Source organism: Megalopta genalis, chromosome 1, assembly GCF_051020955.1.
Source record: "Megalopta genalis isolate 19385.01 chromosome 1, iyMegGena1_principal, whole genome shotgun sequence".
Classification (NCBI taxonomy): Eukaryota; Metazoa; Arthropoda; class Insecta; order Hymenoptera; family Halictidae; genus Megalopta; species Megalopta genalis.
Window position 1 is genome coordinate 3,344,317 of NC_135013.1, and position 26,996 is coordinate 3,371,312.

Genomic DNA, 26,996 nt, shown 5'->3' on the forward strand with positions numbered 1-26,996 from the left:
AAAGTCTGGAACAAGATTTCCCATTCCTGTGTCTCAAATTGTTGAAAAAATCGACGAACGGTCTCCGAAAGTAGACACTTCGGGCTTTAAAATGAGCCAAGTTCCATTGTTGTACGGTCATTTTGCACAAAGTTATAGCTGTTCGAATATCAACAGTTTTTTCGAAAATTTGAAACCTCGACAAAAGCAGTGGTCGGCTCGTCTTTATAGTCACCGATTGTCAGCAACTATAAAAACGAGCCGCGAGGCTCGAATAATCGTGTCTCCTCTTCCCAAATTATCCATTTTTGTGTACGATCCGAACGTCAATTAGGGAGAATTTGCTGTATCGCTAAATCGGTGTAACGGCGTCGTCGCGGACAATTCGAGAAACAGAATTTCCGCGTCTCTTCGTTCGATCATTTTTATCACCCTCTCCCGCGTCTTTGGTAGACGCCTCCATAATTAAATTCCGCCGTGTTGCACCGATTTAACGACACAATGCGTTCGCATTATCAACGCATCGAGCGCAGATATCGTTCGCGGTAAAACGCGTCGCGCTTCGTCGCGAAAATGCAACTTCAAAGTTCTCTTCATGAACGAGAATTAATAAAACGGCCTCGCGGCGGGTGTCGCTGCGTCGGGTCGAATTTCCTGTTTAATCCGGAAATATTAGATCGAATCGTTGATAATTGTAAAACCGAGGAAATACGAGAGGCCTGCCGGGTGCGCGTCCGGTGATCAAGTTTATGCGATCCCGGCGATAGGCGCGGTGATTGTATTTTCGTGGGATAAATCGGTTAAAAAAATGCGCGCGCCGGGCCCGAGCCTCCCGTAAATGTTTAACAACGGCAAACACGGGGAAACTAGGATTGAATTTGGCCGGCGAGTTTTGCGAACGATCAATAGAATATCGCGCGGACGGGACGACAGTAAAAAGCTTCCGTCCCCTCGTTATTTAACCCCGTTCGCTTATTTGACCCGACTGCATTCGACAATAGAGAGAGCGAACAAGCGAGAGAGAGAGAGAGAGAGAGAAAGAGAGAGAGAGAGAGAGAGAGAGAGAGAGAGACGAATATAGAAGATCGTGCACGTCAATTATCCGACGGTGTTTACCGTGAATTTCCCGCCATTATTCTTCCGAAGAATCGCCCCTAGAATTTTCTCCTACCTGTTGCCGACTATTTCTACAAACACGATTGCTATTCCATTTTTTTTTATTCGAAGCGCAGACCAATTTGCGGTCTTCTTTTCTTTTGAAAACATATTCCTTTTGTTTTCCGTGCATATTTGCTTCATTTTTATTGGCGAGCGATGACGCAATGTTGCTTCGAAAAACCACCCCCGTCCAGGGGACCGACTTACGAGATCGACAAAGGTTGCTTCAAAGTGCCGTAACCTTGCGGGAAAAAATCGCAGCCGCGCAACTTTTTTTTTAATTGAAGAGGAAGAATCGAGCTTCGTTTTACCGTAAACGACGTTCCCGAGAAAAATTTGGCGGAGACCGTGCGTTTCGGCGAACTTGGCAACTTTCAGTACGATGAACATGGCTTCAGATTTAAATCGTTGTAGCAGTGAGGGTGCATTGAACTTAAAGTTAAATTAGGGGATCTTAATGTAGAGATTTCGAGCTTTTATTTGAAATGAAGGTCATCGTTCTATGATGGTTTTTCGCGAGGTTATAGTACTTTAGAGTAACGCTTATATTTTGTTATATGCCACAAACATGACCTCATATTTGAAGAGTTACAATGATGAGGGTGCGTGGAAGTTAAAATCGAATAAAGCGACCTTAAAGCATAAATTTTAAGCTTTGATTTGAAATGAAGATCATCGTCCTACGATGATTTTTCCCGGAGTTATCCGCAATCAAAGTTGGCCAACTTTTATATATATTATTATGTATATATTATTATTTTATATTATATATACTATATTATTATATATATTATATTATATATTATTATTTATCCTTATTTATATATTTTATGCAAATTTGTCTATGTTATCATTTTTTAGCAGTATCCAATAGACACTATAATAACAGTATATACTTGCACTATAATTACTTCAACGAGTCATTTAACCCTTTGCACTCGATGCCACATAACTATAAATCTAAAATAATTTTCCTGACTTATAGTATTCCTATTTTATACGACAAAGTGCATTTTATGCATGTGAAATTGAATCTCGCGATTTTCAAATCTATTTTTTAAATCCAAACTTTGATAATATAAAAACAACCTTGGAACGTGATATAACAATTTTATCGATGCTCGATCGAATTTGAGTGCAAAGGATCAATATTAATTATATTTCCTCGATCAGTGCATTTAATATCGAGGGACTAACCAATAAGCCTAATCGTTTCGTGGCGGTCATTTTTGCGATTGGAGAGCGAATATCGAAGCAACGATTCTTCTGCGATCTATTTGAGCATGCCGGATCTGTTTTCACGATTTCGTTGCTATCCAGAGGAAGAAACTGAGTTCATTCGGGGGGGGGGGGCAGTTAATTCGAAGTTAACTCCGTTCCACGGGAAGGCCGGCGAAACCCGGCGCAACGCACCGAGTGCACGCCAAAGCCATTAAGACGTCAGAACTCTAAAGTCCGTTCCTGAGTATCCGGAGGGCAATTTGCACTCCCGGATAATCGTGATACGATGTTCCGGCCGGGCATTAACAATCCTGTCGGATTGCTGTTTGAAATTCGTCCGTCCGAGTCTGACGTATACGCGCTCCCTCGCCCGCATTGTAGAATACACCGGGGCTAGACAGCATCCTTAAATGCGATTCTGAAATAATGGGAATAATGGAAATAAAATTCTCCATTCCGGCGCGACGCCTTTGGAGTGTTTCATTCGGCTTCGTTTCTCCTGGGATTAGAATCGCTTTCAAATTGTACTCGACGATAAACGCAGCGAGCGTTGAGGGTAGTATGCACTTAACTTTGATGAAAGAAGTTTATTTCAATTTTCAATTCGGTAATATTTTCAATTCGGTAATATTTTCAATTCATTATTATTTTCAATTCATTTCAATTTTCAATTCGTTTCACTTTCCAATTCATTTCAATTTTCAGTTCATTTCAATTTTCAATTCGTTTCACTTTCCAATTCATTTCAATTTTCAATTCGTTTCACTTTCCAATTCATTTCAATTTTCAATTCGTTTCACTTTCCAGTTCGTTTCAATTTTCAATTCGGTAATATTTTCAATTCATTATTATTTTCAATTCATTTCAATTTTCAATTCGTTTCACTTTCCAATTCGTTTCACTTTCCAATTCGTTTCACTTTCCAATTCATTTCAATTTTCAATTCGTTTCACTTTCCAGTTCGTTTCACTTTCCAGTTCGTTTCAATTTTCAATTCGTTTCAATTTTCAATTCGTTTCAATCTTCAATTCATTTCAATTTGCAGTTCATTTCAATTTTCAATTCGTTTCAATTTTCAGTTCATTTCAATTTTCAATTCATTTCAATTTTCAGTTCACTTCAATTTTCAATTCGTTTCACTTTTCAGTTCGTTTCAATTTTCAATTCGTTTCAATCTTCAATTCATTTCAATTTGCAGTTCATTTCAATTTTCAATTCATGTCAATTTTTAGTTCGTTTCAATTTTCAATTCGTTTCAATTTTCAATTCATTATTATTTTAATTTCATTATTATTTTTGCTAGAGATGGACGTTCCCAATTGGTTTCTGAAGGCAATCCTGATTTAATAACTAATTAAAATAGAAAGACTAAAAAGAATTCAAGAGTGTCAATTTATTAAATTGATCTTATTGAACTTATTTGCGAAAGACACAAATCTCTAGATGATTTTATTTTTAGCAATTCTGTTTTTGCGTAAGGATCCACTATATAATTATTACATATTATTATATACAGCAATCCTGATTTAATAAATAATTGAAATTGGAAAACCAAGAGAATTGAAGACCATTTTAACATATCAAATTGATCTTATTGAAATTATTTAAGAAGGACAAAAATATTTCTATATGATCTCCTTTTTTTAAAAAGACGATGAATACAATTTTTATTTTGCACAAAGATCCACTGTCGAATTATTACTGTCACCAAGCAATCTCAATTTAATGAATAATTGAAATTGGAAACTTAAAAGAATCGAAGACCGTCGATGTATGAAATTAATCTTGTTGAAATTATTCAAGAAAGAAGAAGATCTCTATATGTATAATTATTTTTTAAAACCGTAAAACACAATTCTGATTTCGTACAATGATCTGCCCAATCATTAACCCTTTACACTCGAAACTATTTTAACTCCAAAATGGAGATATTTCTTTGAATCTTATACTATTTCCATTTATTATGATTGTTTTCATTTCATACATATGAAATTGAACGTGTACACTTATTATAAAAGACTTCTATTATTTGTCTTAATTTTTCGAACACAGACAACTTTAATAATGTGAAAATTCTTTTGAAAATAGATAATTTATAATAGTGTAATTTGTAGCGTCGCCTTAGGCTCGCCACTCGACTGCAAAGGGTTAATATTAATCACCGAGCACCATGTATGCACATATATTATCAAACACGATGCACAGATGCTTAAAGTTGTTAAAACCAATGGCGCAGAATACATACTGTTCGACGAACTTTCTTCTCGGAAACAGTGGCTGGCGAACGCGCAACGGCTCGGGCAATTAATTAGCGTTCTAAATAATCTCGAACGAGTTGCGGAATTCTCGCGGCGACGACGACGACGGGTGGGTCTCTCGCGACAGGAATAATTCTGAAACGACTCGGGAAACTCGGAGGGCACGTAACGAACCGCGGAACACGGCGGAATAATTGCCGGCGCTGTATTATATCCGTCAGTTAAGTCATCATTACATCACGTCCCGTGTCGTTCTGCGGCCGCGGATCGTGCCATTTCCTTGATATTATTCCGGCAACCCCCTTCGCCCCTTCCGCACCCCTCGCTCGCTTTCCGATCCGGCCGATCGTTAGGTGACGTCGAGACGGCGACCGCCGCTTTCGGCGATATGCAATTGTTATAATATCGCGACTTGGTCGGCGCGGAAGCTCGCCGCCGCCTTCGTCGTCCGATGATTAATCGTTGCGAAACGAAATCCGTTTCCTCGATCATTCATTTCCGCGCGGGCTCTTCCCTTTGTCTTCGGCCGCTTTTCTTTTCGATCATTATACATACTTAATAGGCGCCGCGGCCCGCGATTTCCAACCACCCCCGTCGAGCTCTCTCCCCCCACCCCCCTCACGACGTCACCCTTCTTTTTCTCTCTCCACGATCAGAGGCGCTTGCCGGCCTGCAAGAGGTTGAAAATTCGGTTACCTCGATGACGACAGAAAATTGTCCCGCGCTTTGCTCGCCCCGGATCATCCGGTGCCTTTGCCTCGACGCCTTTTTTCGTTTGTTCCTGCTCGACGAGCACAGCGAATTCTCGCTAATCGCGGCTCGGATTGAGCGCAAAAATGGACAATTCGGGAGCAGGAGATACGATTGTTCGGCTATTCGATTATCAACCCTTAGCGCTCCGAAGGCTCCGCTACGGAGACATTTGTCATTTGTTCCGTAACTCCGAGGGCTCCGCTGCGGAGCCAAATGTTTTTAGCATACGTTATCGTCGACGTTGGCAATTGTTATCTGTAGTTAAAAACGTGCTAAGTCTGTACCATTACGATTAAACCATTTTTCGACCTTTTCTATGGTTAGCAACGTGGAGGAAAATAAATATTACGATGAGAATTTAGAGCCGAGCGATACCGAAGACGTATTCGATTTTGAAGAGTTAAAAGACATTGTGGAAGACAATGTTGGTTATGATTCTGACGCTTCGAGTAGCAGCAGCGAAATTATACTACCAAAGAGACGAAGAATGAGAATTATTGAAAGCGAAAGCGAAGATTCGTTACAAGACTTAGACGAACGGCGTGATGTTACGGAAGAATTACATATTCAAGATGGAATACCTTTTAGCGTATTGCCACAGGTCGTTGGACCACAAGTTCCTACAAACATTGAACAGCCGATACAAATTTTAAATTATTTCTCGCGGACGAATCGGTAAATGAAATTATGAAGGAAACCAACGATTACGCAGAGTGAATACTGTGACACTTGTCGAAGTAAACCCGGAATGCGCATGGGAGACTGTTACCAAAGATATCGCACCATGGTGAATTACAAAATTTAAAATGTATCTTTTATTTGCAATAGGAAAATGTATATTTATAAAATAGATAAAATCAAATGCATTCGCAAGGACGTGTAATCTTTTCCGCTCGAAATAAGACTTCCTTTATCTCAGGCGCACCGCTCCAAAAGTGTGCCGGAGTTGCTGGTAAGCAGTACTCGAGAAACGCGCGGAGCGTTAAGGGTTAATCGGCGCCGCGTTTCCAACCACCCCCGTCGAGCTCTCGAAGCTGTTTTAATAAAGCCGAGGCAATTCCAGCGATTTCTCTTTGTTCCATGAATTATTTCAGTCGATTCGCGAACGTCGCTGGACGACGGATTTTCCGTGTTTATAGGAGAGTTCGACGAACGACGTATGTCTCTCTAACTGTCCCAGTAATGTCTCCCTAACTGACGCTCAGATTGTGCACAATGATGGACAATTTGGGAAGAGGAGATACGATTATTCGAGTCTTGTAGCTCGTTTTTATAGTTGTTGACAATTCGTAACTAGAAAAATGAACCGCATGGATCGAATAATCGTATCTCCTCTTCCGAAATTGTCCATTTTTGTGAACAATCTGAGCGTCAATTAGAGAGACATTACTGTATCGAAGACGCGCTACGATATAATTATACGTAGTTAGTTATAGTAAGTTACAATTAGTTATAGTTCATTATAGTCAGTTAAAGTTAGTCATAGTTAGTTACAGTTAGTAATGTTTAGTTATAGTTAGTAATAGTCAGTTATAGTTAATTACACTTAGTCATAGTTAGCTATAGCTAGTTACAGTTAGATATAGCTATATATAGTGAATTATAATCAGTTATAATTAGTTATAGTTAGCTATAATCAGTTAAAGTTAGTTATAGTTAATTATAGTTAGTAAATAGTTAGTTACAGTCACTTATATTTAGTTATATTTAGTTATACTTAGTTTTACTTAGTTATAGTTAGCTACAGTTACTTACAGTTAGATAAATATAATTATACGTAATTAGTCATAGTCAATTACAATTAGTCATACTTAATTATAGTCAGTTAAAGTCAGTCATAGTTAGTTACAATTATCATAGTTATTACAGTCATCAATAGTTAGTTATAGTTAATTATACTCAGTTACAGTTAGTTACAGTCTGTTATACCCACTTGTAATTTCTTACAGTTCGTCATAGTCTGCAACGCTTAATTAAACATAACTTCGATTAAGTATGAAGCAGCGATTATTTTTAATTTTCTCAATTAATCAATTAACGGCCGCGCCGTGCAGTTGATCAAAAGAACAAAAGTACGAACGGGGTCCCGTTCGTTGCTGGGCATTAGAAAGCATTAACGATCGCACAGGCCGGGATGATCGGTCGCGGCGTAGGCGCAATTAAACACTGCAGCCCGCATAGATTCCGGCTCATGCATGCATGCATACGGTTACACGCCGATTGTAGAGCAATTACCGATCCGGCACTCGTTGTTCCCGCGACCAGCAGCGGGACGCCGCGCCGGGCGATGCACTGTGGACCAGACGCACGACAAACGCGGTAAAAAACAGTTTTACGCCTGAAATCACGTGGGTCCAACATGTTTCTGTACTTTGTACGTTTCAGATACATATTTCGTTTATTTTCTACTCTTTATCGATGCTAAGTTGTGCCAATTTGCGCAATCACTATCTTTGTATGCCGTTGTTTATTCTATTTGAATTTAAATATCAAATCTTACATTGCATTTCTCGAGTACAGTGCAGTACTGCTAAGCCATTTGTGCAATTATTTGGTTTATTTTCTACTCTTTATCGATGCTAAGCCATTTGTGCAATCACTATCTTTGTATGCCGTTGTTTATTCTATTCAAATTTTAATATCAAATCTTAAATTGCATTTCTCGAGTACAGTAGTTTCTTCCGGAAATGCCGAATTTTGGGTTTCTGTGAATTTATCTGTGCTAGTCCTACGCCTATGTGATTTGTTGCTACGCCGATGCTAAGGGTCGACGGAGTCGGTCGAGCGTGTAATACGATACGCGACGCAGCTCCTTTGACTCGAATTCGCGAAAGACAACACAAAACGGTTTGTTTGGGTCGGGGTTAGGTAAGAAAAACTGCTGCGAAGCTACGAGGCACGTGACTAATCTCCGTCGAGTCGTGGCACGTGGCCTCCGAATTGTCTTCGAAGCGTGGCAAAAAATTAGATATAGAAAGGCCAAGGTTTTTCTTTTTAAATAATTAATAGGTTCGGAGAATCAGGCTTTTAAAACGTTTGATTTAAAATTGTATTTTGTAAGTTTCATTCATCTGACGTTTTAAGCGATGTATGAATGTTATCGTGGAGACAAATAGTACACGTTTTAATTAATATTATTATAATATAGAGAAATATTATATTTTATATATTATATACATATATCTCTATTATATTATTATATCTCTTTTATATCTATATATATATATATATTATTATTTATTATATTATATCTCTCTATCTCTATTTTTTAATATTATTATAATATAGAAAAATGTTATATTTTATATATCATATCTCTCTCTATTATATTATTATATTGTTATATCTCTTATATTTCTATATATATCATTATCTACTATATATTATTATTTATTATATTATATCTCTCTATCTCTATTTTTTAATATTATTATAATATAGAAAAATGTGTTATATTTTATATATCATATCTCTCTCTATTATATTATTATATTGTTATATCTCTTATATTTCTATATATATCATTATCTACTATATATTATTATTTATTATATTATATCTCTCTATCTCTATTTTTTAATATTATTATAATATAGAAAAATGTTATATTTTATATATCATATCTCTCTCTATTATATTATTATATTGTTATATCTCTTATATTTCTATATATATCATTATCTACTATATATTATTATTTATTATATTATATCTCTCTATCTCTATTTTTTAATATTATTATAATATAGAAAAATGTGTTATATTTTATATATCATATCTCTCTCTATTATATTATTATATTGTTATATCTCTTATATTTCTATATATATCATTATCTACTATATATTATTATTTATTATATTATATCTCTCTATCTCTATTTTTTAATATTATTATAATATAGAAAAATGTTATATTTTATATATCATATCTCTCTCTATTATATTATTATATTGTTATATCTCTTATATTTCTATATATATCATTATCTACTATATATTATTATTTATTATATTATATCTCTCTATCTCTATTTTTTAATATTATTATAATATAGAAAAATGTGTTATATTTTATATATCATATCTCTCTCTCTATTATATTATCATATCTCTCTCTATTATATTATTATATCTCTTATATCTCTATTATATCATTATATCTCTTTTATATCTCTCTCTATCTCTTTATAAAACGATTGCCCCGTAGCGCGGCGCGAGTCGACGGTCGGCGTTCCGGGGGTAACTACCCCTACGCGTTGAAGCGCGCAGGGACCGACGGGAATTTTTCCGTCCACCGTAAACACGCCGGCTGAATTTTTCAGCGAGTCGCATTTGTGTTTTGATATTGAATCGTTGCCCAACGCTCCGTAAAATCAATTTCAATTTATCTGAAAATCTTTTTATGAGCCCATCATGCGCGCGCGATCACGGGCCCCCAAGGATCGTCGTCGCGTGGACGTCGGGATTTCCCAGCGATCTCCTCGTTTACGCCGTTTACAGCCGGGGCTGGCCGACCGATTCTATTTTTTGCTGTCTGTCAAACTGATCGTTAATATTGTCTTATGTCGGTGATAATTGGAAAACGGATTGACGGATCACGGGACGAGAGTGGCGTTTTTCGGTGATTTATCACTTGTTGGTTCCGTTGCGACGCGATTTTTCATATGTACCCGGTGTCCAAAATGTCGCCGGCGCACGGAATTAAAAAATTCTGCGAAAGTCAGAGAAATTTTCAAGCTTGAAAAATGTTTATACTATTGTTATATGCTATTAATAAATAGTACTTGCATAAAATACTATAAGTAAGTACTATTTATTAATAGTGTATAACAGTATTATAAACATATATATAAAGCTTGAAAATTTTTCTTAAACTCAAAGTATTCCAACAAAATTGTAATTTAAACAATCCCATGTACAGTTGGACTCTTTTTTTGAATGACATCTTATAACATCATTTCTCACAGATTTTGACACACTGACCTCAGATCTGGTTGCAAAATTTATTCTATAACGTTTAGACTACGGATTTTGTTCATTTATAATAAGAATGATTAAACGAAATGCAAACCAGGGGAGACAAAAGAAGAAATTAAAAATATTGTAGCATTACTTTCAATGTACATATATGTATACATATATATATATAAAATATATTTTTTCCTAATTTCTATATGATGCAAGAGATGTCGAAAATTTTTCTTTTCCATAAAGATCCACAGTTTAATAATCTTCAATGATCTAATGTAACCATATAAAGTACTCGTGTCGCAGTAAACCATTAATAAATTTACCCATAATTCCATAAGGGAATTGATTGAAAATGCTCTTGAAAAGTCACTAAATAAAAGAATAAAGAAAAATTTGGTCCAGTCTGAAAAAAAGAAGTTATTTCGTTTCAAAAAGTGTACGAACACTTTTGTGGGTCACTGGACTTAGTTCGAGCTGTGCTCCCTTTTATCGAGACCATATCTGACTTCTTGGTCGTCCAGGGACGTCGTCGAGGCCCGCGCGGTTCGAGGCCTAATTATTCCGGCCGAGTAACTGTCTCGCAGCTCGACGCTAATGCTTTCTAATGCCCATCGATGCGACGGTGTGTGCACGTGTGTTCCTTTGTTCGCGAAGGGACCGGATCCGGGTGGTGGTAGCTGTTCGCGCGAACGTGTGCATGAAAAATTGCTCGCTCGATCTCGAGGTATCCCACGATTTTGCAACGTTGGCTATCCTCGATCCGCGCGAGCCAATCCGGGGGCAAAATGTCGCCGTTTCCCGCGGCCGTTGCGCAGCGGTCGGCTTCCATACAAAAAGCGGGAAAAAAACATACAACTAAAAACTTGATATGTTGTATGTAATTATTAATTATCGCATATATAAGAATGAAAGAAATTTATGATGATCCATTCTTGTGGTGGAAATTAAGTCTTCAGTTATCAATTTATATATTATAATAATATTTGTATATTATATCATAGTTAATTACTTATATATTATTTATTATAATTATTTATATATTATATAATAGTTAATTATGTATTATATAATAATATTTATATATTACATAAACTATTTTTTTAGCGCATTAAACATCAAGCATATGTTAATTCAAAACTAACCGTACCATCGCTAAAAATGTCTTGCGATCCAGAAATGGGGGATTCCTCGAGTGATTTGAAGTAACTTTCTCCTTAGCGAAAATGCAATCCGTGGCTTCCTTCACGAGTTATTAGCGAAAAACGGTGACCAATCGGAGAGCGAGCGCGGTCGGCGCTCCGCTCTTGCGGCCAACGCCGCGTCGCGCCGGCCGTTTGACGCAACGGCAGTGGTCGCGAGGGAGGGGCGCCAGCCGTACGCGATCTCTCATTGGTCAAGCGTCTTTCGTTGATAACTCGTGAACGATGTCTCGCAGAAAAATTTTGTAAAGGAAAAAGTTACTTCAAATGATCTCAGGAAGCCCCCACTTCCGGAATGCGAGACATTTTTGGGACACAAATTTCGGCGTCAGCCGAAAACAGCTCTCTCGACGAGTCAGATTGCTCGAAATCAACAGTGACACACTCGTAATTCTACGTCAATGGGGTTAACATCGAAACAGTTTCCTTCGACGATTGTTGATCAGCGCACGATTTGTTTATCAGCCGGATTCGCAGCGCCGCGTTCCGCGAAGAAACGACAGCCGCGTTTCCGCGATCCGCGCACGCAATTCCGTCGAACGGGACACGGTCCGCTCGTGGCCGGAAATGTCACCGGTGCATGTAGAAAAGGGGAAGGGGGTGGGGAGGGATGGGGTCGGCGTTAATTCGCAGTCGCGAGCCGAAATAATTCCGGCGGAACGGCACCGCTTTTGACAATAACGGCGCGGGCCGCTCTAAATTGCGCCCGCTTTCGGAACTAATTGCGAAAACAACCGGAACGTCCTTGCGCGTAATTATGCCGATGCCGAACCGAAATGATTGGCCGTAACGAAAATTGCCGGCGAAAAATGAGCGGAGGCTGGGAAATAGAATGGCCACGGGAGACAGAGCGAGACGCGGCGAGGGCGACGCGAGACGAGGCAAGACAAAGCGACGCGAGGCGATGTGAGGCGAGGCAAGCCGACGCGAGACGAGGCAAGCCGAAGCGACGCTTGATGCGGTGAGGCGACGCGAGACGAGGCAAGCCGAAACGATGCGACGCGAGACGAGGCAAGCCGAGGCGACGCGACGCGAGACGAGGTAAGCCATGGCGTGGCGCGGTGAGGCGAGGGTAGGCGGCGGGGATAGAATTCGAAATGTCCAGACCCGTCGTTGGACTTGCTAATGAACGTATTTGCGCGCCGCTAATTAGCGGCATTGGATTCGACGTACAAAAGCAACTCTAAATTCGGCCGGCCACGAAATACGTTCTTGCGACAGTCCCGCCGCCGGTTTTTATTCTTGTCGCCGTTCGAAATGCAACGGGAGGATGTTCGGCGTTTCGGTTCGGTTCGACTCGGCCCCGTTCGGTTCGGCTCGGTTCAACAGGACACGATACGTTGCGTTACGGCACGGCGCGGCACGATATACCGCGTGTACGAGGCGGATTAATATCCTGTTTCCGATAGGACGGTGTTTAAACGGCAACCTCGTTGCGTTCTCGTTACGAAACAATTATGTAAGGTCACCGTGTGGCAGTGAATGCGACCGCCGCGCGGATACACACCGTGTTCCCACGTCGAACGCAGAAAAGGACTTCCTTCTCTTTCGGCCAGGTGAAAATGCGCAATGATGCAAGAGCTAAATGGCCTGTCGAGCATTTCCCACCGGGCGAATTCTCGCCCGGAATTCTTTATTGTTGTTAAACGGTTCTCGTTACCCGTACCGCGAGCGCGCGCGCACGTTCGCGAGTCACGGAACGCTTTCGTGCGGAAACGTTTGACGCCCGGGAACACCGAACCAAACAAACGACTTGCGTTTTCGTTTGCATGCAGCGGGTCACGAGAACGTTCGGACGCCTCTCGACACTTTCACCCCGGCGCTTTAAACGGCGCGCTTAAAAATTTCGTCGAATTAGAGAGTACATATTCTGTATATGTATTCAATGAAATTAATAAACGTGGTAATAATATTTATTTGAGGAAAATAATCCGATAAAAAGAGAAAGATATTTAAATAAATTGAGAAAAAGGAGAAGACAAAAGAGAATAATACAGTATAAGATTTTTAGATTTTTAGAATTTTAGAATTTTAGAATTTTAGAATTCTAGAATTTTAGAATCTTAGAATTTTAGAATTCTAGAATTTTAGAATTTTAGAATTTTAGAATTTTAGAATTTTAGAATTTTAGAATTAAAATGGAGAAGTCGAAGATTCTATGACAATTACATTATCAATTACATTTTTAACCTATTGAAATTATTACCTCTTCAGATTCTGATGAAATTAGGAAAATATAATGGATGTTAGTGACAATCGATTCATGGCAATTTAACCTTGAATGTCATCCAAAGGTCATCGGGTAGCATATATATATATAATTATATTATAGTTCGCATTCGCATTAATTATGAAAAGAACTTATACGAACAGCATTCGTCGCACAGTTCTTCCTCTCGCTTTCCAAGCGGCGCGTTGCGGCACTAAACGCCGATCCGACGGCAACGCGCACGCGCGCGCGCGCTGCGTCTGATTCGAACGTGCGCCTATTATGCCAAATCCTAATTTATACACCGCATGAGCATCGAGTTACGAGAGAGACACAGATCGGGAACGACGAGGCGCGCGACTTCATTTACGGTGATTAACGAGACAGCGGCCGTCCGGCGAAACGAATCGCTCCGGCGCCACAGTGGGCCGGATCGAAGATTTTAGTGACTTTTTGACAAAAACCTAATTTTCTCATATCGATGTCCAGTCAATTTTTATCGCTTGTTAGATGTCCATTACCCTCGAAAGTGGGAATATTAATAGAAATGATCATAAATTGTAACAGATACGACAATTTAAACTTGAACACTTTGAACACTACATTCGACGTCAAAAAATATGCTTCTATTTCTCGCAATGTCCCGACGAACCTAATTAACTTTTTCCTTTGCTTTCTTTTTTAACATTAGGAGGCAATATTTCTCGTTAGAAAATAGTAGCTTGAATTAAAATTTTCGTATCCTACATATGAAAAATATAATGTTTAATAAAATACAAAAATTGTAAAAATTCTTTACATTCGACAAGGAATATCTTTTGACACCCAAGGAATCACGGTTTCTGACAAACGTATATTTTCAGGATACTTTCCTCTACATAATTCTGTAAAAGTTACAAACCAAGACGAACCGGATTGCAAATTATTACGTTTTAAAGATATCAACGTTACGTTACTTCGACGTTAAAGATATCGAAGATAATCTCTCTGTATTCCAGTCGGTATTACAGAACGCTTTTTCATCTGTAAATCGACGGATATTTAAAATTTTTAATTATTCCATAAAACATGAAAAATATAAGTAAACGAAACAAACTTTGTAACATTACGATACTAACGTACCTGGAATTACTAGTGGGTCCTCGTAACCGGTGTGGGTGCAATAAAGTACGCGTCCCAGAAAAAGTTCTCTGTACGCATCGTATGTAATTGGTAAATTTCAACAGTTCGAACTTTTGATAAAATGTAGAGCACGTTAATTAATTTTATCATTTTGTTATTGTTTCGATAGATCTGCAGCTTCAGAATTTAATGTATACAGAGACCTTTTTCTGGGACGCGTTCTTTATTGCACCCACACTGGTTACGGGGACCCACCAGTAATTCCAGGTACGTTACTGTTGTAACGTTACAAATAGTTTGTAACATTATATTTAAACAATTTTTTTTCACAAAAAATGTCAATGAAAATTAATTAGAAATTATTGTTCAACAAACGCAAAAAGAATTTAATTATCTATAGCTGAAAATAACTATTTTTTAAATATTTTTGGTGAAAATTTCATTGCAATATCTTCGATGGTTCAAAAGTTATAACAGAATGTCACTGAATTTCTCGATCCAGCCCACTGTGGCGGCTGGGAGATCGGTTTAGAAAAGACGGAATTTACATCGGGGATATACACGCGTAGAACAACGTCCGGCCTCGATTAATCATTAAACGCGCGCGCGTCCGATAAAACCGTCGGCAATCGAAATAATTAATTGTTCGTTTTATCGACGGCTAACGCGGGTGCTCGCGAACAGGAAGGATCCCCCGGCGATTCAATGGCGTAATCAATGGCGGGCACACACGTTCCTGTAAAACTCCGCGGGAGAAAAAAAGTCGCGCGAGCTCGCGTGCGCGCGCGCTGGGTGGAGCCGGCCGGGCTGCTCTGATTGCGACTCGTTAGCGAATATTGTTCGGCTTAATTAATTACGTGCCGGCCGGGTTTATCAGATGTTTCCGGACACCGTTCGTTGTCCGGAATCGTGCACGTTAAATGGCCCGGGAGCCGTTTCGTGGTTCGACGCGGCGATCGATTTCCAACGGAGGAAGGAGGATCCCTTTCTAACGAGCCGCAAAACCGCCATGCGACGACGACGGAAAAACAAACACGACGGGACGCCGTAGTCTCGCGCGCGCGACAAAGAATCCGGAAACTATTCCAAGAATATTCACGACGACGGAATCCGAGCCGTGGCGCTGGCGGCGGGGTGGGGGGAGTGGGGATGTCGGCCACCGCGTTGCCGAGCGTAGACGAGGCGAACGAAGTCGAGCATTAGCTGTCCCGATTCCGGAACAACTAGTTCAAACCTGTTCGCCGTCGCGCGACGGGACCCGCCTCGGGCCGCATTATTGCGCCGCGCTAGTGTTTATCAATCGTCGCGCGGCGAAACGAATTGGCATTCCGGCCGGCGACAACAAAAAACTGACAGGTCAATCTATGTTGTTCGCCGGGTAAGTGTGGACGCCCCGTGTACGTACCGCGGTATTTTATAAAAGTAATGAAATAGCATGTAATCTTCTGAAAATCAATCTCATCATTTTTTTACATGCTTAATATTGATCATTTATGTCTTTAATTTAATTTATATTTATATTTTGGTAATTTATAATAAGCTATACATTTTAGCGTTATTTTTAGATGAGCAATCGTTACTTTGATAAAAAATTGACGCTAAATTGTTGCTATCGTCTATCCTCGAATATTATTTTATAATACAGTATTCGGCGCGTAGTTTTTTTACTGTGTGTACGTTACTGCGTGACACGGACCAACGTGTTGATTTTTATAAACTTATTTTTGATATATTATATTATTATTATAGTATATTATATATAGTAAATATATATAATAATGTAATAAATAACTTTAATAAAATAATTTTGTTATACGTACATATAACGCTGCAACTATATCTATTAATAAATAATATTTCATAATATATAGAGCATTCCAAAATTATGATATTTCGAGGGAAATAAAGGATTCCTGAGATCATTTGAAGTAACTTTCTCCTTTACAAAAATTTTCTCCGAAGCACCGTTCACGAGTTATTAATGAAAAATCATTGACCAATGAGAGGCGAGGTCGCCTAGCGCTAGGCGGCCGCGCCAACGAGCCCTCGAAGCCCAGTTCCGCTGATTGGCTCGGTCGCTTCGCGCTAGGCGACCTCGCCTCTCATTGGTCAGTGTTTCTCGTTAATAACTCGTAAACCAAGCCTCGTAGAAAATTTTTGTAAAGGAAAAAGTTGCTTCAAATAACCTCAGGAACCCCATATTCTGCGGACGAACCATAATTTTGGGACACCCTGTATACATTACCCTCGACGTGTTCAAATCGTAAAAAAAAGAGAAAACGCGTTTTTATTCCACCTCCGTTTCTATCAATTTATGCAAACAATTCGGAAGAAGTTTTAATAGAAACTCGCCGGTGGCCCGCCGGCGCCGTAAGTACGCAACGTTAAGTCTCATTTGAATTTCCGGCGTGCATTGGCGTAACAAAGGTAAACCCATATCGGCGGTGCTCGAAGTTCGGATTTTAATAGACCGGCTAAGAGCCGCGCGGACTCCGCGATTCCGGGGAGGTGGAGTGGAGGGTGGGAAGATGGTCGGACATTTGAAACACGTTAAGAAGAGACCCCGAGCTCGAGACCCGGCGCCGCAAACGATGACCAAACTTCAACAATTCGGTGGTAGAACCGCAGCTAGACTACGTTAGCGTCCGTAGAAGTTTGCCGAGCTGCGGCGTGAGCGGCGAACACGACCGCCGCACCCCGCGCCCTGATTTCGTTAAATTCTACCTACCCCCGGCTACGGCGCGGCCAGCGCCGAGAGTTCATTAAGATTCTACATTCGTCTCGGAAGTTTCCCCCGCAATTAATTATTTCCGTTGTAATTGCTGTTACCTCCGATGTCTTTTAAACGTTCCACGGACCACGCGGGCATAAAATTAAACCGTTTTAACAAGCGTTAAAGTAACCGGAACGACGCGCGTCGTTCGAAACTTATTTTAACAAGCGTTTCGCGACGTTTACGAGACGTACGGTAAAAGACGTCGGTTCAGGATACCCTCGTCGAGGTTACGTTAATCCGACGAATCACACGGCACCGCGTTTCTGCGAAGGTAATATTTATGTTACGGGATAAATAAAGTATAAAGTAAATATAGATATATTTATTTTATACTTTATTTATCCCCTTGTTTATATATATAATATAATATACTATAATAATAATATAATATAATAATTTACTATATATAATATATTTATTACATATATATATATAATATTATATACGTAAATAAAAAACGCAGAATTCTCCATTTGTTAATCTATACAAAATTTCGCAGCGGTACAATGATTTTTATTTCGAGGCGACTTTCTACGGTAAAATGATAATTTTCGCAAAATTTATCGGAAAATATCTTTCGACCGATAAGGGTAGTTTAAATGCGGCATTTAGTAAAACACATAATTATTTAGATAATAGAATTATTTAACATTATTATTATTAAATGATTTTATAATAATTATTAGTTAATTAATTTATTATTATTAATTAATTTTATTATTAATTGTCGTGTCTGTGTTTAAATAATTTTCCTAAATGCAATTCGAAATTAACCCTCGCATAACGATGGCCGGGTCTGCACTGATATAAACGCGGTAATAATAAATTACTTATTATAAACAGAGAAAGTGCATAGTTTTTTATTCTTTACTATTTTTCATTACGTTAATATTAAGGGATAATAAAAACAAATATATTTAAATGTCCGTCATGCGAGCGTTAATTAATTACGAGGAGCATTTAATATTTAGTTGATCCTTCATTGTTTTACAAGGAAAAGATAGAATATACTGTAATAGCACAAAGACGTCCCTAATGTCCTATGAACGACCTACAAACGGCCTAGAAACGCCCTGTATTACAAATCAAGATGTCTTATGGACTTCTTTAAGACATCCTGTAGACGTCTTATGGACGTCCCGAATGACCTATAAACGGCCTACAAATGGCCTAGAAACGCCCTGTACTACAAATCAAGATGTCTTATGGACTTCTTTAAGACATCCTGTAGACGTCCAAACGTCGTCTTTTAGACGTCCAAACAACGTCAATAAGACGTCTTATGGACGTCCCGAATTGGACGTCCTTTTATCGTCTGTTAATATTGTTAATAGTCTGTTAAGACGTCTTAATAAGACGTCCATTCTATGGCGTACGACGTTCGGGCCTAAAATGGACGTAAAACGGACGTTCTCAAGACGTCCAGTGCTTATTTGCTAGTACGAACATTTTTTAATTATCAAAGTTGCCAGATTGCCTCCGATTGATCCCGTATACTTGTGTAAAACGGTGTTCGAGAATAAAGAATTTAGATATCAACAGTTCGGATAATCGAGGCTCCGCCGTACCATCGAGCACGAAGCAAATGCAGAGCGTTAAAACGTCCGTACTCGGTGCGCGGCGTTCGTCTCGGTTGTTTTTTTTCCCCGGGCGTTCGTATCGGAAGCAGTTCCGCCGGCCAATTCCCGGGCAATTTGCAACTAATTGAAACGCACGAGCCCCGCTCGGAGCCCCGGAGCCACGGCGTAAACTTTATTAACACGGCCGGCAATGAAAGTTTACGCACGGCGTTATTCTTTTTAAACGACGCGACGCGACGGGACGGGAGAAAGTTTGTCCTCCCCACTCCTCCTCCTCCGCCTCGCCGACTCTTTTCGAACGGCCGTGCTCTACGCACGGTAAAACCTATGCTCGTTACGAAGCCGACGCGAGGCATTACAACCACGCGGAAGTCGGGGGGGCTAACGTGTCGCGATATAAAACCAGATAGACTTTACCCGGACCTAGTCGTGCCTCGTCGCAGCAGAGCTCTTAGTTCCGTATTTAGGCGCGGCGCGCTCGCCGTGTCAACAATTACATAAAAACAGTCGGTCCGCTTGCGAACTGCCGGTTCGCTACGGGCGAACGTAAACAGTCGCTGTTTTGTTTTTGTTTCTCCGTCGTAGTTAATACGTTTCACCGATACACACAATTCAATGCTAGATTTACGGAAATCGACGGATCACTAATTTTTTAATTTACGATCGCTCGTATCGTAGAGACACATTTATGGATTGTTTATTCAATTTATATGTTACTCACGGCAAATGTTGCGATAACACTTGTTCAGAGTCAGAATAAATGTCTTGTTATTTTTATGGACTAATATAGAGCGGTTGTTTCTTTTGTGCACCGTGAATCTAGTGTTGACATCGTGTGATATATAACCTAGAATTAACACAGCGAATTCTCACTAATTGACAATTAAATTTTTCAGCTTGGAAACAAAAATGGACAGTGTAGGAAGAGGAGTTATGAGTCACGAGGCTCGAATCAAAATTAAAATCAAATTTATTTAGTCGTTTACATTGAAATAAAATATAATTTTAATAGAAATTATTAATTATAAATTAAATTAAAATAATTCTTTCGACAATTACACATCATCTCTTCTCGGATTGTCCATTTCCGTGTACAAGCCGAGCGACAGTAAATCATTTAACTTTCTTTTAGTGCATCGACGTTATTTTTATATCAACGAAAAATATGTATATACGCTTGCGATATAATATTTATATATATAATAATTAATATCGAAATAAGTTTAAAAATATTATAAGCTTCCGCAGAAAATTTCGCGAATTCAATGTGAAAAATTAAAAAATTCTTTCATGTTGTTTCAAGAACTTCCGTCTTTTACGCGTTTATGTTTAACAAATAAATAATAATAATAATTAATTATAATAATAAAGTTGAATTTAAATAACAAAATTTGCTACATCTTATGCGATAAATATAAAGTCAATTACGCTTGCAAGTAAATAAAAGGCACGGTAATCGACCATCCCACAGTAACTGGCTCCACCGTCCTAAAACTTTAAACCCTGCAAAAAATGCAACGAACATCCGGAAACGTTTCGTTCGTGCGCTCCGTGCGTTCCGCGTTTCAACGGGAAAATTACGAATCGATGTGTCTCATTAAAACTGTTCGCGCGACGAATCAGTTCGCCGTACGGGTTTTCGCATAACTCGCGTTAACGATCGCATAAAATGCCGTCCGGTAAAATGTGTACAACGTTCCGAAAAAGCTATCCGTCGGTGCAGCAACCACTCAATGGTACACGTTTTTAACCAGCTTTTATTAACATTTCGCGGCACGTGCGTTGCATCGGAGCGAGCGCGCGCGCACGTTTCTCGCTTTTGCAGGAGGAAAAGCGAATTTGTTGGCAAAAAAAAGTGTTGTCCCAGCGGCGTTCGCGGTTCGTTTCACCGAATCGGCCTGTCCCCGGCGATCCGTTCGTGGCCCCGTCGTTTACGATACATCGTCGTAAATCTCATCGGCGAAGTATAATTGGAAAGACTAATTTACGATTGGCCCCCGCTCGTTTTATAACGCGTCGCCATCGGCCGTGTAACGCGCCTACGTATATACAGGGTGTCCCAAAAATGTCTCGCAATCCGGAAATGGCGGGTTCCTCGGATCATTTGAAGCAACTTCTTCCTTTACAAAAATTTTCTCCGAGGCACCGTTAACGAGTTATTAATGAAAAACAGCGACCAATAAGGATCGAGTACAGCTGACGCGAGGCGGCCCAGCCAACCGGCGCGCGAAGCCCAGTTCCGCTCATTGGCTCGGTCGCCTCGCGCCAGCCGAGCTCGCCTCTCATTGGTGTACCGTTTTTCGTTAATAACTCGTTAACGGTGCATCGGAGAAAATTTTTGTAAAGGAAAAAGTTGCTTCGAATCACCTGAGGAATCCGCCACTTTCGGATTGCGAAACATTTTTTCGGGACACCCTGTATATATACGAATGAATATTTATTGTGATTCGCGGATTCAATAATTGTACGTTCCATCGTTACGATATTATTACATTACTTTACGGCGCGCGTCCGATTTGAATTTCAAATTCCGGCGTGCCCGGCCCGGCGGAGACGGGCGTAACATTTTCCGTTGCCGGCAGAAATGTTTTGACAAGCGGAACGTGTATTCAAATCCACCGGTTTCGCGCGGAATTTTTCATTAAAACGTTTCGTCGATATGAAAACTAATGTATTGTCCCGAGGTTTCGACTTCACGCGCGCGCGCGCGCGCGATCGCGAACGCGTTGCCGGTAGAGTAATCAAAAAATTCATGAAATTCATTGTACAAGCGCGGATGGATCCTCTATTCGGTCGAGGACGCGCGTCAGAAGTTGCCGTGAATGCACTGTCGTGCTCGCGACTGCGATTTATTTGGACACATCCCTGCGTTTAATTTCGGTCTTTCGACAAGCGAGAAACCGTGAAGCGCGGAGGGCTGTAAAGCGCGGGACCTTCGTTAGCGTCCATTTTCGAAGTCGTCTCGACGGTGTTATTCCGTCTACCGGGGCTTGTTGTAATCAGGGATCTTTTAGCGCGCCGGGCTCGATCGAACTGGATTATCATTCGTTCGCGAGGCAAACGGACATTTCGAGGGCGACAAATTTGTTCATTTTTTATTTTGCAGGTTTTATTATTCATTTATTCTCTGACTTCTATTTTACAAATTTTATTATTTAAATTCTATTGTTTTTTCTATATTTTATTTTACGCACAATTTTGTTTATTTTCTATCTTTTGTTTTACCAATTTTATTACTTATCTGCTTTCTACTTTTTATTTTACCAATTTTATTATTTATTTGTTTTCTATTTTTTATTTTACCAATTTTATTATTTATCTGTTTTCTACTTTTTATTTTACCAATTTTATTATTTATTTGTATTCTATATTTTATTTCACTTTTATTATTCATTCATTTTCTATTTCTTACTTTACAAATTTTATTATGTATTTGTTTTCTACCTTTTATTTTACAAATTTTATTATGTATTTGTTTTCTACCTTTTATTTTACCAATTTTATTATTTATCTATTTTCTATTCTTTATTTTACAAATTGTATTACTTATTTGTTTTCTGCTTTTTATTTTACGATTTGTATTATTTATTTTCTTTTATGTCTTATTTTACAAATTTTATTATTTCCTTGTTTTTTTATTTATTATTTTAGACATCATTTGTGTCACAAATTTCTGTCAGAAAAATCGAAAATAATACGAACGATTAAGAATCGAATTTTTCTCCAAATAAGCAACTATGCACTCGCGCGCACAAACAATCGAAAACTAAATACAACCAGTAGATTGCGTTGTATCCAATTTGCGTGTACAAACAACATTTACCAATTTCAATGATTACAAATTGGTGATCCGTATAATCTATGTTAATTTGAAACGATCAAATCGAAATGGCGCAAGTGTTTCCGTGTTCTCTATTTCTCTTTTAATTCGTTCCACATTACACTTAAAACTCTACAATTACACCACTCCGACATCTTGTTCGCATTACACTTTCTGTAAGCACACTTCTTGCACATTTTCTACACAGTTTCAGACTGTAAAGTTAACGATTATATCAATCTGAAGATACAATATAACCTCAATTAAACGACCTAAATTCTCCTCGATTTTTACTATTTAAATATTTAATTGTTCCAAGTAATAACGATGAAACCATAGAAGGACCTCGATTTAACCTCGATTAAACCTCGACTTAACATCTGATACCGTCGCATTAACCCTTTGCGGACGAAGCCGCTCGACGGGTATTGCGTCGCTGTGGACGACAGGTATTTGATATAAAATAAAAATGTTATAAGACATAATTACATTATTATGAGATTATAAATATGTGGAAAACTTTGCTGGTTTCTCTGATAGTGACACAGAAAGACTGACTCGTCAAACTGAAATTCGTTCTGAACCTACGGTTAAATTAATAAATTTATATTAATAATTAACACTGTGCCGTCCGCGGATCTTAGATACGATTCTTTTGTTCGACGCCGTCATAATAGCTTGGAAATTTTAGATTTTAAACAAAATTTCGAAGATGGCGGTAATATGAATTCCTAAAATTAAGATAAGTCATCCAAGAATTTTCGTACTTGATTCTTAGTTAAATAAGCACAATGCTATAGTTAGTTTCCTGCCTTTTAACACCCAAGAAATATAGTTCAAATGTTATTTCAGCTTTTTAAAATGGCACCAAAGTGGTACCACCGGCATACAACAGATAGTTTCTGCATGGCGCCAGCGTGGTGCCACCGGACGGCATAGTGTTAATAAATTAATAAATAAAAAAAGCGGTAAAAAGACTCTGGACGGCTATTTGCCGACACTCGTCCGCAAAGGATTAATAATTTATCGAAAATAAAAAGAACTTGACCATCGATTTTGAATTCGGATAATCAAGGTTCCGCCGTGCCGCGAGTCGACGGAATAACTGTTTGAAATTCGTTTCGGGCGACCAGCTTTGTCGGGACTGTCCCAGGAAGAATCAGAAATTGATTAATCACCGTTATTAGGAAGCGTGTTTAAGACTCGTCGGGGGATAATCATGTAAATTAGCATTCGAGCTGAACGAGGACTGGAATTGTTCGTTCAGTCTCATTAACTCCGTGGAACACAAAAAAACGTCGTCCGTTACACGTTGAATTGTCTTTCGACTAATGAGCGTTTCATCCGCTCATCGGATTTCGCCTGATAAATGGCCGTCCCTCTTCGCCAGCGTAAACTCTGTCCGCTCGAGCCGATGCGTTCATTTGTCGCGGTCTCGCGAAATGCCTGTGCAGAAAATTACGGACGTAATTCGCATCGAACGCAGACATTTCCGCCTATCGCCGTCCATTCACATCTTCGAACTGTATTGTTTAATCGAACTGCGTAATCTTTCTACAAAAGATACGTGTGCGATAAAACGCTAAATCTAATTGTACTTGCTACTGGTATCCCGCAAAAATGTCTCGCAATCCGAAAGTGGCGGGTTCCTCGGGTCATTCGAAGCAACTTTTTCCTTTACAAAAATTTTCTCCGAGGCACCGTTAACGAGTTATTAACGAAAGAACAGTGACCAATGAGAGGCAAGCTCGGCTGGCGCGAGGCGACCGAGCCAATGAGCAGAACTGGGCTTCGCGCGCTGGTTGGCTGGGCCGCCTCGCGTCAGCCGTACTCGATTCTTATTGGTCGCTGTTTTTCGCTAATAACTCGTTAACGGTGCCTCGGAGAACATTTTTGTAAAGGAAGAAGCTGCTTCAAATGATCCGAGGAACCCGCCGTTTCCGGATTGCAAGACATTTTTGGGACACCTTGTATATTTAAATATTCGCATTTAAATATTCCATCAGAAAAAAAATTGCAAATCGAATCAGTGTAGCCTCTCCGTGTGCGTTTCGCGTCACGAAGGACGAGGAAAGAGAAAGAGAAACCGAACGACGATCTCGCGAGGCGGATGAATCGCATAACGGATCGAGCTATTCACCCGCGAGTAGAGCAGGCGAGCAGCCGGCCGAGGAGATGGCACGGACAGCTGATGACTTTTTTACCTGCGCCTCGCAGTCTCTCGCGGTGTCCGTCCGGCGAATTAGTCGATTTTTGCGAGGCGATCGAGGAGGCCTCGGCGGCGCCGGGCGGTCGACGCCGGCCTGGAAAATGTAAATCCTGGCTTCAGGTGAGCAAACAGGTGCATTCGACCAGGGGATCAGGTTACGCGAGAGATCGAGCAGGTTGTGTCTCGTTTCGAACCGGTTCCGCGCGCAGGAATCTCAGGTGGATAGCTGGAATATACACCTTCGCTCGTTAACTATGGCCGCGGATGGGCGCGTTGAAATACGCGATTCGCTCGACGATATTTTACGTCGGCCGGCTTTATCGTTCGCTTTTCGCGAGGCGAGCGTTTTAAACAGATCAAATGTATGCGTTGATTTCGTTCGCGTTCGTATCGATGGGAATAAAGCAGTCAGACAGCGATTCTTATCGAACGCTGCGCCGAAGAACCTCGTTCGATAGGATTAATTAAATCGAAGCATTCATCGCACTCGAGAAGCCACTTTAACTCTCTGAATCGAGAATTGTCTTTCTGGTGGGCGATATTTTTCTGTATTTATTTCGTTGTTTACTTAACGGTGGAACTATAAAATCAAAATGTCGACATGACTGGTATCTGATTTCTTTTTCTTTTACGATTTTTGATACGGTGGAACCTCGATTAACCGAACTGGATTTTCATCGGTCTTTATTATTTAGATTTTTTTATTGTTTCAAGTGATGACGATGAAATTATAGGACATAAAGAACACAGAGAACATAATATTAAGAATATATAATGATATAATAATAATAATATAATAATATATAATATAAAATATATGTATAATAGTAGAATATAATATTATCATTATATTATATATACATTAATATTATTATATATATATTAATAATAATATAATATATAATATATATATAATTTCATAGTGTTGTAGGCGATGTATATATATATTGTTGAATTCGTCTCGACGTCGCCTACAACACTATGAAATTGAAACAACCTAGTTTCATTCAAAGATATAACTGTGATCTCATTTTTTTATCGAAAATCAATTTGTTTATAAATTTAAACAATTGCAATTTCTTGTCGGTTAAACACTAATTAACTTTGATATGAAACATTTTTCTGTCGGACCATCGAAAAGGGCTGAAAAGTGGGGACTAAATGACGCACCCTGTATGCGATCGTTCCACAAGATTTCTTATACAAAACTAGTCAATAATAATAAAAGCTCTGTCGACATATTTTTAACGCAATATTTACCGCTGCTTGTTGAATTACAAGTTTCACACTTTCTCCTTTAAAATCGTTACAATTATATTATATTATAATTATAATTATAATTATATTGGAATTATTACAAATTCGTAGGAAATTATTATGTATATTATATAATAATATATTATATCATATTTCTTCGTCCATAATACATTGGACTATGTTATGATTTCTTATACAAAACTAGTCAATAATAATAAAAGCTGTGTCGACATATTTTTAACGCAATATTTACCGCTGCTTGTCGAATTACAAGTTTCACATTTTTTCCTTTAAAATCGTTAGAATTATGTTATATTATAATTACAATTATAATTATGTTGGAATTATTACACATTCGCAGGAAATTATTACATATATTATATCATATTTCTTCGTTCATAATACATTGGACTATGTTATGATTTCTTATACAAAACTAGTCAATAATAATAAAAGCTCTGTCGACATATTTTTAACGCAAT

At 39.0% G+C, this 26,996-nt stretch overlaps 1 protein-coding gene across 4 annotated transcripts in view; it reads left to right on the forward strand.

Annotated features, from left to right (window-relative positions):
• Positions 1-26,996, forward strand: part of LOC117223634 (uncharacterized) — a 280,088-nt gene that overhangs the window by 14,326 nt on the left and 238,766 nt on the right. The window contains exon 1 of one of the 4 annotated variants that reach the window (XM_076519039.1): positions 16,121-16,250. The exons of the other annotated variants lie outside the window; for them this stretch is intronic. The gene's annotated coding sequence lies outside the window, so the exon portion shown is untranslated. Of the gene's footprint in view, positions 1-16,120; positions 16,251-26,996 lie in introns of those variants that run through there. 4 annotated transcript variants of the gene reach the window in all.